The sequence below is a fragment of the Polistes fuscatus genome, unplaced genomic scaffold, assembly GCF_010416935.1.
Source record: "Polistes fuscatus isolate 324 unplaced genomic scaffold, CU_Pfus_HIC Scaffold12, whole genome shotgun sequence".
Lineage (NCBI taxonomy): Eukaryota > Metazoa > Arthropoda > Insecta > Hymenoptera > Vespidae > Polistes > Polistes fuscatus.
Genome location: NW_025113020.1, coordinates 1,292,864 through 1,309,307, shown reverse-complemented (window position 1 = coordinate 1,309,307; position 16,444 = coordinate 1,292,864). Strand labels below are relative to the sequence as shown.

General features: G+C 30.9%; 1 long non-coding RNA gene across 1 annotated transcript; it reads left to right on the top strand.

Annotated features, from left to right (window-relative positions):
• The first annotated feature begins 345 nt into the window (after positions 1 to 345).
• LOC122526738 lies at positions 346 to 677 on the top strand. Its single transcript, XR_006306188.1, has 3 exons — positions 346 to 365; positions 433 to 535; positions 613 to 677. It is a non-coding gene; the product is annotated as an uncharacterized LOC122526738 (long non-coding RNA).
• Positions 678 to 16,444: the final 15,767 nt, after the last annotated feature.

Sequence of the window (16,444 nt, the reverse complement as noted above, 5' to 3'; positions counted from 1 at the left end):
TGACAGGTAAAAAATGGCACTACGACGGAAGATTTTAACTCCTGCATTTCACTTCAATATCCTAAACATTACTTTACTAATTTAAATGAGGAATCACAAATCTCGTCGAATCTCTTAAAAAGGAGGCAGATGGAAATCCTATTGTCAAAGATTTACGAACATTTATCAGCAAATATACTCTTAACGCAATGTCGTTAGTAAAAAAAAATATTTTCACTATATGTAATTATTAATATAAGCAATTAATTTTTTATTTCCGAATCTTCTTTAGAAACAGCTTTGGGTACCCAATTGGCAGAAAAGAGCGAGCTGGAATCTGAATATCGTCATGCTTGTTCATGTTATGGCAGAACTGCTACATATAGGTAATTTATTAATATTTGTTTTGAGAGAAAATCAATCGAATAAGGAATGTGATTCATTGTTTATTAGATTTACGAGACCTTGGTACTTTTTCGATGCTATATTTGCATTTACACAACTTGGTAGAATACAAAAAGATGCGTTGAAAACGTTGCACAGTTTTTCGAGAAATGTACGTCTTTCATAATGATGTTTATATCTGCGATTTTCGAAAATATCTAGATTAGGCAAGTGTTACATGTATTCCAGATAATTGCGGAAAGGAAACGTTTTCACAAACAAACTAATGGGAAATATTTGCAAATCTATGAGAATATTGAAGAGAGACGTTTCTAATAAAGATTCGGAGAAGGACGATGAGTGTATTCGAATTTTTTAAATAAGAAAAAAGTTAATTGAAGAAACAGGGTCAATATAATTTTTTTTACAGATATGCGGTATAAAAATAGACTTTCTTTATTAGATCTGCTTATAGCCGCATCTTGGAATGATAATCAAATAGATGAGGAAGGAATTCGTGAAGAAGTTGATACTTTCATGTTTGAAGTAGGTTCTCAAAAATATTCTTACTTAGAAGAAAAAGATAAAAACTATTCTGAAGAGCAATATTTTTAGGGTCATGATACTACCGCAAGTGCACTGTGCTTTGCTTTGAGTCTTTTTGCTAAGCACAAAGATGTCCAGGTAATATGACTAGCTAAAATTATCAGTTAAAACAATAAAAAAAAAGTTTTTTTTACTTTTTACACATTAATGAAGAATTATTCATTGAATCGTTTCACTAATTTTAGTGTCTTGCTAGTATTATTAGTTTTTATAATATTTACTCTCAATAAATAGTTATTTTTATTGCTTAAATTGGAACAAAAATTATCAGAATTCCATAATTATTTTTTAGCGATGTTCATAGCTTATACAATAAATCATCAGTGACGTATTTATTTCTAGGAAAATATAAGGGAGGAGGTTAAATCGATTATGCAAGAAAATAATAATTTGACGATATCGTCTCTTCCAAAACTTTCGTATTTAGAAAGATGTTTAAAAGAATCCCTTCGTTTGTATCCAAGCGTTCATATAATTTCTCGGCAAATTTCTTATGATTGCAGCTGAGTATGAAATATTTGCATATATATGTATACTTTAATATCACAGTTATATTATTGATTCCTTATTTTATTTTCTATGTAATTGCATTTATTTTGTAGAACATTATTTAATTCCATCTGGTGTGATGGTGGGAGTGAGCATTTACAGCGTACACAGAAATGAAAAATATTGGCCAAATCCAAACGTTTTTGATCCGGACAGATTTTTACCGGAAAATATTAAAGGACGACATCCCTACTCCTACATACCATTTAGTGCGGGACCGAGAAACTGTATTGGTATATGTCTCATGTTTAAATCAGCACAGAAACTATAAAATTTTTTGTTTTCATTCTTGTATTTTTCATGCTGCAGGTCAAAAGTTGGCAATGCTTGAGCTTAAACTCTTCGTTGCTTTTTATTGTACAATTTTGAGTTAGAAACAGTTGATGAGCTAGATGAGGCTACGTTTTCGGCAGATATCACTTTGACCTCGTCTAAGCAACTTCGAGTCAAATTTATACCTATTGCATAGGTATTTATATATATATTGTCCTAAAAATATAAGAAAAATTCAAATACAGTTTTAGAGAATTTATTCGTAATTTGTTAATCCTTTTAGAAAACAAAATAAACTTCTAATTTGCTCTGTATATCTGAATATATTTTTATATTTAAAACAAGTACAATTTAATATTTTTTTTTCTTTTTATATATGTATATGTATTGAATAATTATATAATTAAAAAGAACGAAAAAAATATATATAGGATCCGAGTCTTAAATGTATGTATTAGTTAGGTTAATGCTAGCCGTCTGACTGGTTTTTTGAAAAAACGTTGATTTATGTAGATTTGGGAACAGGCCGTCGCTAAGCAAAGCAGAAATAGTGAGATTTATATTTTGGTGCGATTATGTTTAAGACTATTGTATGTGTGTTCATATTGCTTTGCCCTAGTGTGCATTCTGGAAAAAAAAAAATAATGCTACAGAGAGTTAGTTTATATGATCGGAGAACAATTTCAAGTGAACAAGCGACGAAGAAAAAAAATTGGGAAAGTTCAGAGAGAATATCAAGTTTTCCGTATATTAGGAAGTATTTTTAGGTATTTATTGAAATATTATAATGATTGGTTGTAAGTTGAAATAATAAGTAAGTAAGTGAAATTATATTGTTACGTCCTTGTCAGTTCTCTTCCTTATTACCTGCTAAGCTCGATATTTTCCTCGTCGAAGGCTATGATCAAGTAACCCAATAGAGGTTTATTATTTAATTTAAGTGACCGGATGACGAACATTTTCCAAACTCGCGCCGTATCGTTTACAAACAAAAGGTTCGCATAACCTTTATTAAACATCCTGGGGATCTCGTCTTTATTATCGTTCACAAAAAATATTAACTATAAGACTAACAATCAGTTCTCCTTTGCATAGATGCGACTCAGTTTATAATAAGTCTACATTATATTTTTTGGAAAATCTGTTGCGTATTCTATGCAAACGATTGAGCAAGACAAGCGTCAGGACGTGCCGATTCATGTCGGGACCTACCGAAGCGCGATGACACCCGCGATAGGGATGCATCGCAGGTTTTTAGCGGTGAAATCAAGTTGCGCTAAAATCTTTGTAAAGGCTTTTACTTTCTTCTAGCACGCGCTCTCCCGTCACAGCTATTAGGACAATCATATGTATCGACAGCTACGTTATCCGTTTTTTCGGTAATTGGTCCTCGCGTTGAATCGCCTTTTCCTATAAAGCTCGCATTTTCTCGCACCTCGTTCTATTCTACCACGAGACCTGCGAGTGACTACATCGAAGAGAACTGCTCCCTTGTGCAACGATTACATCATCGAAGTACTGCAAGCGACAAACGACAAAGGCAGTTATACATGAGGTCAGAAATTATTTTTCTATTTGCATATGTATCTCATCACACGATAGCCGCTGATAGGCAAGCTAGTTGTAAAGCATGATTATTTCTTAATCATCCGTTTTCTCTATAATAGAATTCTAATTCAATTCCCACTTTAACAATCTTTTCTTCTCCTCGTTTGTTACATTCAAATTTTATCATTCGCAAACCCACTCGTAATTCTTTAGGTTACTCTCTGGTAAGGGCTTTACACCTTGACCAAAAACTAACTTCACATTATACTACGCCACAGGACGTAACAATGTTGTAGGAGACGGTAAGCGTCGCCGTCTTATCTCGTAGGCTGCCGACAAAGACACTAGTGCGTATATCGTAGGGCGATATGCGTTTATTAGTTTTCAGTAACTTTATCAATCGAACGAAAGAAGGAACGTCGTGGACGCAACGAATCGATGCACGAGCGACGAAGGCAGTCACCGTTGAGCGAAGAATAAGCGAGCTTCTGCGTTTTGTACTTGGGTTTCAAATAAAACTGTTTTTTCCTATTAAAATTCTTACAATATTTCTTACTTCTTATACGTTTTAGTATTCAATTTTCGTTAATAAGTTCGTATTTTTTTTTCTTTATAATCAATAAACATTTTATTAAGACTATCTGTTTACGTGAAGAATTAAATTTGAAGATAAACGAATCTTAGAGAATATATTTTAGTGAAATTAAAGTATATAAACACGTTACTGATATTATTTATTTGTTTCTATTTGAAATTGGAATAGAAACCTACTCCGCAATCTACGATAAAAGTAAGAACCATACCTTAATTTTTATCGTCCGTCTTTACTGTAATAGAATTTTAATCACTCTCCTGCCGGCTTCAAGTCTGCACAAAAAATTGATCACACTTTATATTACGTCACTGGACGTAACACCATTGTCAACTTGAGAATGAGACAGAGGCCATAGGGGTATAAGCATATTGAATTGGCCGCCGAGAGATAATTTAATGATGCATAGAGGATATGTAGGTACTAATAAAATAATAAGATTCTAAAAGTTTCAGATCTCAAACTCAGTAACTTTGTGAGAAAAAGACAAATATCCAAAAAACATAAAAAAAACTTTTTTCTCAATAGGAACTAAACCGATTGATCTAAATTTTTAATATTTCTTGAGGACTAATAATAGCTTCTAGAAAAATAATTATGAGCTATATCGGTTTATAAGATCTTTGAAAAAAATTGTTTCTGTACGAATTTCAATTTGTGACCATGATGCAATTTTTGTAAAATTATGAAACTATTTTTTTTTTATCCTTATTCATTTCTTTATAATAATGTATTCTTTTTAAATTTTTAAGAAGGTACGCCATAATAATAAAAAATTAAAACAACTTTTTTACCAAAATTATGTATTTATTCATATATTTTTTAAGCTTTTATTTTATTACTTTAACGTATATCCATAGAATTTTTTTTTATTAAGAATAAAAATATCTCACTTAAAAATCAATAATAATTTTTTGGCTAAAGTCAAAAATCAGTACGGTTATATATCAATAAATAATTTAATAAGTGTTTTAACAAGTATTTTCGCATTCAACTTTTGTTATAAAACTCGATCATTTATATATTCTTGTTAATCAGAAATATGATGAAAAATTATCGAATTAATGGAAGACAAGAAAATTTTCTTTCCGAACAAATCCGAGCTTGCAAATCAATCTATATTCCATTTTATCCTTTTCTACTTTTTCTTCTGTTTTTCTTTTTTTATCCTTTTTTCATTAGTACTTACATATCCTCTAAGTATCATTAAATTATCTCTCAGGGGCAAGTTCAGTATGCTTATACCCCTATAGCCTTTCAGCTACGCCTGAGTTTCCTCGACGTGCCGGTTTCCTAGCCTTCGGACTACTCTAGATTTTGGTCAACGTTTTCCGACGTGCCAGATTCCTTCCCAGGGTACCACCTACGCGGCAGAGTCACAAGATCCGTCCAGGTACGGTTCGTCAAAACGTCGAGACGACTTTCTACCGAGGAAGGTGCATTCCGACTTCAACGTGCGGATAGGTCTATGGATAGCGTCGTCAACATTTATTTGGATTTAATGTGCAAAGGTAAAAGAGCTCTCGAGCTTGCAAAAAAAATTTCTTTGCAGCGTATGTGCGTTTTTTCTTCTTTTTTTGGTGTATCTTCGAGTCACTATCTAATTCTGTAATTTCTTTCTGAAATAAAGTATTCGCTTGTTCCGTCTGTTAAACGACCGACGCCTTGTATCGGTACTCCGGTGGTTTTCTTGTCGTCGAAAATGCACTTATAGGTGGATGTTGGGAATCGTTTATTTATGAGGAATGAGGGTAGGTGGAAATAAATTAAAATATATTTTTTGAGCCCAGTCAGTACTAATAAGTACGATTTATTTGGCTCGTTGCAGGGAAAAGCCTTTCGGCATAAAAACCCTGGTTGAAATACAGTTGATGATGATGTGTCGCTGGCTTGCCTATCGGCAGCTATCGATGATGATGGTATTCCAAAGGCAGAATATAATTCTGACCACGTGCCTTCTTCCTTTGTTCCTCTGTTCCACTGATGTGATAGTAGCGCAGGAGTGTAGCTCTCTCGGATGTGATCGCTCGCAGGTCTCGTGGTAGAATAGCATTTAAGTGTGAAAACACGCGGATTTATAGAAAAAGACGATGCACCGCGCGGACCAATTACCGAAAAGTTAGATAACGTAGCTGTCGATACATATGATTGGCCTAATAGAAATGGTGGGAGAACGCGTGCTAGAAGAACGAAAGCGCCCTGCAAGGAGCTCGCTGCGCTCCTTTGTTGCACCGTAACTAAGATGTTTCTTTGTCGCTATATCTCGGCACGCGTCGATACGTCTCGAAACGTCCAGATGATTCTCACTCAAACGCTTGCGTAGAATTACGCAACACCGTCTTTTCTCTCAATTTCGTGAAAGTTTTTATGCCGATGCAAATTTTCTTTTATCACAGAAATTTGTGTATACTGATTTATTTGATCGTCCCTATCGCACTTATTTCTTAGTATAAAACTATTGCATTTTTTGCCTACTCACAGCTTTAATAATTAATAATTTCTATTTACTACTTTCTAAAAATATGTTTTAATATCAACCGTGTAATACTGACTCATTATTTTATTACTATGTAATCGTATTAATTTTGCAGAACATTATTTAATTCCATCTAGTGTAATCCTTGTAATGATATTTACAGCGAACACGGAGATCTGCATTACTGGGCGATTGCAAATGTTTCCGGTTCGGATGGATTTTTATCTAAAAATATTAACGCTATACCGTCCGCATGTCAAATTGGAATTCTTTTGTTTAGCGCCAGTAGAACCGACTTGTTGTTAGATTTCACTAGTTTACAGTACATCTGTTGCCGGAAAAATGTAAGCTGTTGCTGACTACATATGTTATACAGATTTCGAATATATAAGTCGAATTTTTTTATCAGCTCTAATTTTTTAATTTTAGCTATGTACGTTTAAAACAAAGAAAGCATGTATTTACTAAGAAAAAATGTATTAATAAATTAAATTAATCATTGAGTTTTTAAAAGACTTCGCTTTAAAACTCTTCTCTTATGTGTAGATTTAGGAAAATAGCGTATCAGAGACCAGCAATAGTCAGACATTATATTCGTATCCCAGAAACCCTGATAACGTTCTTTTATGACGCGTAAATCCTGATGCATACGCTCTCCCTGCTCTTCACTCATATCTCCTAAATTTTGCGGAAACATGTCCAAATGGCTATGAAGGATGTCATTAACTAATTATTATGAAACAATATCTGCTTGAACTACTCATGTCTAAAAAACTTCAGATATTAATCTTAACACATTAAAATACGCACGTTATCGTCTAATAATTACGCATAAATGATAAAAATCAAAAACAAAATAACTCGTGCTGCACACAAATTTTTGAGGTTAGATTTGACAAAAACAGGTCATAAATGAACATTATCAACCATAAAATTCTCGTCAACAGATAGAAAGTTAAATTTTGTTAACTAGTGTTATTTCTCTTGTCGCGGGCAGTTTTTCGAAGTCTTTGGAAGATCATAAATCGTTAAATTTAATTAATCTGCGGTCTCTCAACCGCATGAAAAAAATTTCTTTAATATGTTGTAAAAAATTATATATTATAGCTATTTATACAGTTTCACGGTCAGAAAATATTCAAAACAAATTCCTCAATTTTATCCAACAATTGACGGAACATGACCCCAACATGATGCCACCGGACGGCATAGTGTTAAGGTACCTAATCCGAATTTGCTACATAACATTTAATGCAGAGCTAAGAAAGCTAGCTGGTAAATAAAACTACGTTTATTTTCAATCTCCTAATATTGGTTTTATTATTAATTAAATAAAGAAAAAACACCACATTACTAATAAGCAATTAATTTATTGTCTGAAGATCCATTTATCGATGATTAGAGATTTTTATAAAAGCGACATAGAAAAAAAATATATATAAGAGACGAGACCAAAAAGGAAACATTAATTCAACAAATTTATAAATAACGCAGCCTTTAATGATAATTAGTTATTATTCTTTATGAAAATAAAAGTTTTGTAATTCTTTAGAGATTACAAAAAATCTCTAAATCTGTCATTATTAAAATAATAATATTGTAATTGTTCTGAGGTATATTGCTCATACAAGATTTACAATTTAAAACATTTGACAACGTAAATATCTATTCGTAATTAATTAATCGATGAAATTAAACAAAAATTTTATATATGACAATTTCTTATCCTACTTTTTAAATTTCTAATTTTAAATTTAATAAATAGTCGGCTCGTAAAATTAAAAGTTAAGACAACTTTTAATACGGAAGTATAGCTAGGTCATACGTTGCCCATTTAATTGTTTTGTTTTTTTCTTCTTGATTATTAACGAAGCTATGAAAAATAAAAAAATTATCAAAACTTTTAATTTTGAGTTCTACAATTTTGCGATTTTAATTCATTAAAATATATCTGCCCAGCAATTCTCAACTTACGGCTTGGCATTTATAATAAACTATCAAGTGCTAGTGTACAATCTGTGTAGAAAAAAACAAATGTTAGAAAAATATATCATGTATAATATTTTTACATGATTTTTTTAAGGTAATAAGAAAAAAACTTGCTATTTATCTATCTTCTTTTTAAATATTCAAAATTAAAAATATTTTGTTTCTAATTTAGAATTTTTTTGATCGTCTACTGTTTACATCTTTTCTGATAAAAATTTACAAATATATTAGAATATGTATACATTTGTAATATGTGTACATATTTCATACTTTTATATTTATATATTTTTATTAACTATAATAAAATGATAATAAGTTAATTAAAGAAGTTTCTTGCTTATTACGATTAGATATTATTCGATTAGATAACTTTCCTTGACGATGAGACTAAATAAAAAATTCGAAGATAATATGTCGTAAGTATCAATTCGAACTGACACAAGTAAAGCTTATTATAAGATAGAGGTGCATGGTTGTTAAAAATTTATTACAGGTAAAAACTATCTACGGTCACTTCTTATTGTTAGATAATAATTTCAACTGGAATCAAATTTGTCCAAGTAGACGGATTTTACGTCTTTCTCATCAAAACTATTCTAAAATATCAGCATTAGTTATTAAATCCAATGAAAAATCTTCGCTTATACCTGTACCCTAAATAAAATTAAAATTTTTAAAAGATGTCAATATTTTACGTTAAGTAAAAATTTGATAACTCACGGAATTTATTCTCGGTGTGCGGGAAAAATGGTAATGAAGTAGAATAACAGTGAAAAGTGGTAATATTATCACTAATAGCATGATGATACCATAATCCATCGGATTTTTAGACAAAGAAAGCAAATATTTCACAAAATAAGTGATTTCTTTCGGAGCATAAATTTTCATAGAGAACCAGAATATAGGAAAGTATATATCTGAGACATTTTTGGCAAGTCTGAAAAAAGATGAAAAGAAATATCAAATTGTTTTACAAGAAATGAAGATTATTTTTCTTTTAGGCGAATTAATCGATATTGCTGTTTAGCTAAAACAATCATACTCAACCTGCAGCCCGTGGCCGCATAGCTGAACAGCCCATGGTAACTAGGCAAAACATATTTTATCAAAATCCAAATTTTGTCCAGTTAATCCCCCATACATACCATATATTAGAAGGAGACTAAATAAGCGGCAATTCCTATGGCGTCACTCAGGTAGCACAGGTACAAAATTTAAACCAACTTTAAAAGTATTTGTTCAAAGCTGATATTTGAATATTTTATTACTTACTATTATTATTATTTAAAAAAAATAATGACAGAAAATTATGATGATTTTGAGGTTATGGCAGACACTTCTGAACAAAATCGAATTTCAAATGTATTTTAACAAATCTGAAATTTTAATATGTTATTTATTACAGTATTAAGAGCCTACATTTTATACTACATTTATATTTATTTTTTGGCTACAGCATCCCGGCAGACAACGAAACCTTATCTACAGCCCGTGCATACGTATGTATATGAGTACTATACTATGTAGAGAATAAAAAGATCTTTTTTATTTCTCTATTCTCAATGATTCAGTATTATTGTAATCACTCGAACAAATCGTCTCTTTTTTTGCAGTACATTTCAATAACGGTTTTTTGTCAAATATTTTTAGTGTATTTTTTAAAGTTGATATGGAGTGCATCGTATAAAGTGAGCGTAATTCTGAGCGTAAATCTTCCTGACGGAGATTTCCTTAAACTTATTAAAGTAATTGTAAGTGTCGTAGAAAAGTTGGACGTGTTAAAAAATCTTTTCGAACGTTATTTCGATCTTGTTGAACGTTTCGTCCCTTTCATTGGGACTTCATCAGCAATTCGATCGTTATTGTTCCAAGTCTTTACATATTTTTTATAAGTAAACTATACTTAACATTTACAATTCATTATCTTAAATTCAACTAAGTGCGATTTGAGGTCATCGTTATTACCGAAATTTTAACTCTTTAAGAAGTTTTATAAATTTCGGAATAAATGATAATCCGATGGTGTAAGGTCGAGGCTGTATGAGAAATGCGACATCACTTCCCAACCAAGCTCCAATAGTTTCGTACGTGTCGCTAAAGACGTGTAAGGCCTCGCATTGTCGTGGTGGAACACGATTCCTTTGCAATTTGCTAATTTTGGCCTTTACTCTTTTGATTACTTCCTCCAATTTCATAAGTTATTAGCAGTAAACATCTGAATTGATCGTTCGGTTGTTTAGAAGCAGCTCAAAATACACAACACCCTTGTAATCCCACCAGATTGACAGCATTACCTTTTTTTGATGCAACTCAGCTTTTGATATGGTTTGTGCTGGTTCATTATACTTGGACCATGATCTTTTTCGATTAACTTTATTGTAGACAATCCATTTTTCATCACCAGTGATAATTCGTTTCAGAAAAAGGTCGATCGCATTACGTTTAAAATGCGTACCACAAACATTGATTCGTTGTGTTGGGTGAATTTCTTTTAATTCGTGCGGAACCCAAATATCGATCTTCTTAACAAGTCAAAGACGTCTTATATGATTTTCAATTGTCGTGTGTGATACATTTAACTGTTTTGCAATCTCTCGCACAGTTATGTGATGATTCGATTCAATTATCGCTTTCATTTTGTCATCATCAACTTCAGAAGGTCGACCAGAACGTTGGTCATCTTTCAGTGAGAAATCTCCAGAACGAAATTTCTTAAACCAATTCTGACAAGTGCGTTCTGTTAAACAATCAACACCATAAACTTCACATATCACTTTGAGAGCCTCAGCCACTTTCTTGCCTTTATGAAAATAAAAAAGTAAAATGTGTCGAAAATACTTATTTTAACACTCCATGTTAAAACTGACAGTAAACAGACAGTTGTAAACAATATTACACGAAATTGGTTTCTATAGCGACCTAAAGGTATCGACTACCAAATCTTAAAAGAAAAAATATTTTAACGTTGAAAGAAAAATAACGAAACAAACATAACGCTAACTACTGGTGCAAACCGAAATTATTTTCTTGCCCACCTAATAGATTCCTGCAGCGCGACGACTTCTGCCTCGTACTTTTCGATCTCCCCGATCATCGATTGCAACGCTCCGGATTCGTACAGACTTCGTACGTTTCACGTATCCACTTTGAGATCTCTCCCGTTTTTGGACTTTATCCGACATGAGTTTCCCAGGGTAAACCCCACCCGGAGATCCGAATGGGGGACTAGTTTATCTCCGGAAAATTTTACCCTAGCAGAATCCACGGCGAGGATTGGTTGTTATCAAATAAAGTCATTTTACGGTTTGAGCTTATCAGACCTACGCCCAACTCCCAACCAGGAGTGCCTTTTCCAATCGGCTATCCACGACTTCTTATTCACTTTATTCGCAGCTAACCTCTATCTCTATCCGAGAAAAAGATGCTATTCCTCTATCCGCAACCTGAGGACGCGCTGTGCCGTGGTGACTAGAACTCACTCACCCCGGGGATCATAACAACTAGTTGTACTTGCCCGAGATTAGCAGCTGTTATGCTAACACAGAATACTATAATAAATAACATATTAAAATTTCAGATTTTTTAAAATACATGTGATATTTGATTTCTTTTTAAAAGTGTCTGCCATTATTTTTTTTTTGAAGAATAATAATAGTAAATAATAAAATATCCAAATATCAGCCTTAAACAAATACTTTTAAAGTTGGTCTTAATTTGGTATCTTACCTACCTTAGTGATGCCATAGAAATCGCTGCCGAGCTTAGTTAGTCTCCCTCTAATGTATGGTAGGTATGAGAGATTGACTGGACGAAATTTTAACTTTGATAAAATATGTTTTGCCTACTTTCTATGGACTCTTAAGCTAACATAGTTCGAAAAACTTCCAGGTACGATCTGCCAAACAAGTCGTGAATTTATCTTTTTCTTTTATTAAAATAAATAAATAAAATAATATATATATATATATATATATATATATAAAATTAACTGAGAGACGGCTGTTTGAATGCCATACGGGATCGATCTTTCGTGAGAAACGAAACAATAGATATTATTATTATTTTAATACACCTATCTTTTTCCAACTCGGTGACCTTTTTTTCTGTCATTGCTTTTCAACACATGTCAATGTGCGGCTAGCTTGATATAGAAAACAAACGTATGCGGTCCACGAAGAAAAAAGGTTGAGTAAACCTTTCACTATAACTTCAAATGTACTTACGATACATTATTCGACGATTCAATGAGCATGTTGATTTGTAATCGAGCTTCCATCTCCAATGGAATTCCTGTTAACTGTCAAATAAAAAAATTATATTTAAATATTATATTTAAATTCTTAACATTGTAATTAAGTGGTTATTGCAAAAATTATAAAATACTTAGTTGCTACCAGTCAAGATAGTAGAGCATCGTTTCTCAAACTATGCTACATGTATCACTAATACCACATTACGTTATTTTTGATGCTACAATTTTTTGACAAAATATTTAAGCAAATGTTGAGAAGAAATACATTTTAATATTTTAACGAGTTTAATTTAAGAATATATTAAAATATTATCAATTTTAAATATTTTATTTTTTGATTATAAACACACCATTTGAAATGTATTCATTTTTTAATCAATAAATGCTTGATGATACATATATTTTTGTATTTTTATTAATTTTATACAAAATTTGGAAAATTTGAAAACTTCCGTACTAAAGAATAATATTAACATGTATTTTAATAGAAATAGCAATTAATTCGATACTTTTTAAACAAATTTAGTATTTATTTGTAAAGTACATCTGTTATATTGTTCGAAATAATCTTATTTTCGATTACTTTGATCAATCTTTCAGGCAACTTGTAAATCTCTTGACGAAAAAAAGATGACTACTTTAATGCAAAGAATTTAATATCAGACCCCCAATTTAATTGTAGCACCAAATATTTGATCATATGTATTAGTTACGCGTATTAGTTATTAACGATTATTTAATGAAGATTACTCGTCTAATCGTTTAAAAATACTCACAGGTTCTATATTAATGTAGAAGCTATGATCATCTTCGTTGGGATTCATTCCTATAACCTGATTACCAAGAATAGGATCAGCTTTATAAAAATGAGGAAGACTAACAAAAACTGGTGCTCCGTAGCGACAGGATGTTATATTTATTAAACCACTCGGACTGCATTCGCCATTGCAATAGCAATTATTTAATGTACGAAAATCTTTATCTTTCTTAAATTCGATGGTCTTCTTAAAATACTTTTCTTGCTCGTGTGCCCGACGTCTTTCCATATTGTTTCCCAAAGTTTCTTCCCCCAGACTATATTGACTGGTATGAATACCCATAATAAATTTCTCTTTTATGAATTCGAATGTTAATGGTCTATAAAATGAGAACGAAGTATTTAAGAGAGATACGAAAACAATAATAATTCATTATTGTTGGGGAGGATCTCTTTCTTTATAAAAAATATTTTCTCTATTGTTTTCTATTCTCCTATATTTATATATGTTACTGTTAAAAAGGTTGAAATCCATTAATTTATAAAAAAAACTCGTCATTACATGAAATTATCAGGCCAACCAATTAAAGGTAGAAATAAGGCAGAATTACATACTTTATCTTGATAATGTATGAGTTTACGAGAGGCGCGTAGTTGAAGTATGAAATTACCAATAATAAAAAATTTGTTCTTTTAATTAACGAATTATACAGTTTATATTAACGAATATATGAAGCTAATTTTACGGCTTCTTTTATTTTTTTTAAAATTATTTAATCATCTACACCTACTTCAATATTTTTGACCGCTAATGTTTTTGTGTTATTCAAATTCCGATGTAATAGTAATTCAGGTAGAAATGATTTAGAAATATATAATTTCAGTAAATATAGAAAAATTAATTGTATGTTATTAAAATTGTTAACACTTAACCTACCACGACGGATTAGACGACTCTTTTTAAACTTTCGGGCAGAATGTTTTACAAGTTATAGTGCTATTTTTTAAGTAAAAATTCTTATTTCACAAGTGGTATTATTTTTTGCTATACATATAGCATAAAATATATGAATTTTTGATATGGATCATTTGATCTGCTTTATAAGGAGGCATCGGTACGTTTAGTGTTAAGGTTTATTTTTTATATTTCTTAAACATATTACCTTTTTTTGAAGAAGACGTTATAATTTGAAATAAATGACAACTTTCTTACCTACATAAGTCTGGGATAAACAACTTAATATCATCTTGGGCTTGATTAGGAGGCCAAAATTCACCAGTACTACCCTCGATTCTGTTGCAACTATAATTGTAGTATTTTGTGGTATTTTTGTGATTCCATTTTCTTAATAAACCTAAAATTCTGATGTTTTTTTTACCAGTATCCACATTCAAGTTACCATCAAAGTCTACGGAACCGTTTTTCTAAAATTTACAAGCTTTATATTCTTAATACAACAATCTTATAGAAAAAAATTATTTCAAATTGAAAATAAAAACAATGCTTTACAGCAAATATGAAAATTTATGTTTCCCGTGGTAATAAAATAACTACTAAATAATTAGCCTTAATTTGTGTTTATTCATATTAGTTGTATCCTTCCTCGCACATTAAATACACGTTTAAGCTTTCAGCTTGTTATAAAATAAGTATCGATATCTTTTATTAACTATAAAAAATATGCTTTTTAAGGGAATCGTAGATTTTCAACCCAGTAATACCTACACTAGCCCTAATTGATTATTCTTTTTTTTTTGTTTTAAGGAAATTTATAACAAGTTCTGAACAAATTTATTTGTACGGGATTACATAGTGCAATATTATTTTTTTAATTTAAAAATGCAATTAAATTTATCAATAAATTACCATACCTTATAAAACCAACCAAAGCGATCAAAAATAGGCAAATGCACCATTGCCGGGATTTTCTTTTCATTAATCATTATATCTTTGTATCCAGTAAACAATAGCTCATTAACCGTTAATACTATACTTAAATTTGATTTTGAGTTATAAATGTCGAAATATTCTCGTTCTGAATTAGGCAAGTATCGTGATTGATGCAAAGCCGACTAAAACGCAAAAAGTTGTCGTTACAGTTCTAGTCGAATAAAAATATTTGTAAAGTACTCACTATTTTGATGGCATTGACTTGCGTAATATTATCTTCCAGTGTCCCATTACTTAAATTTTTATCAAAATACCAAGAACGTTCTTGAAAATAGCTAACAGTGCTATTTTCAGGGTGGAACGTAATATTTTTCTTTTTCGTCATTTCTCTGTAATGTTATATTAAAAAATATTCTTTACTTACTTACTGTAATTTTTAAGACCAAGAGAACTAAGGCATAGGTTTTACAAACTGACACAATGTATGTGAAAGGATGACTATTTATCAAATGACTGTATGTAACAAATAAACATGTAACTTATACGCAATAAAATTATACAGATTGTCTATTAATGTATACTATTGAGGTTTATGCATGTCAATTCAATACAAAATAATTCAGTTTTGATTATAATTTATTTGAAATAACCCTGTATATTTTTATTTTCTTTATATTACGATCGCTGATAGCACTTAATAAGATTTAATATCGCTGTATTTTATTATTTAATACTTACATAAAGCTATACGGACCAACTTGAACTAGATTTGGTTTTTTCCCCAGTAGAATGAAGTCTTCTGGGTTTGTCCAATTAAAAATATAAAAATCCCTGCGAACAGGTGGTAATTCCTTTGAGCCATTCCAAAACATAAAAGCCGTAGAATCTTCCGAAAATACTAATTTCTGAAAAAATTAAAATGAATATACGTTATAATATATATTTTAATTAATAGATTCTCTAAAACGCGAAAAGTACTATAGTCGATAATAATTTTAAAATCATATGGACATAGAAATACATTTTATTAGAGGTTGCTCATTTAAAAAAAAAAAAAGAATGTTTGCGATAGAAGTAAAACTTGTATTATTAAGTGGAAAATAATCAATTGATTAATAAGTACATAAAGTAAATTTCTTGTAAAATCA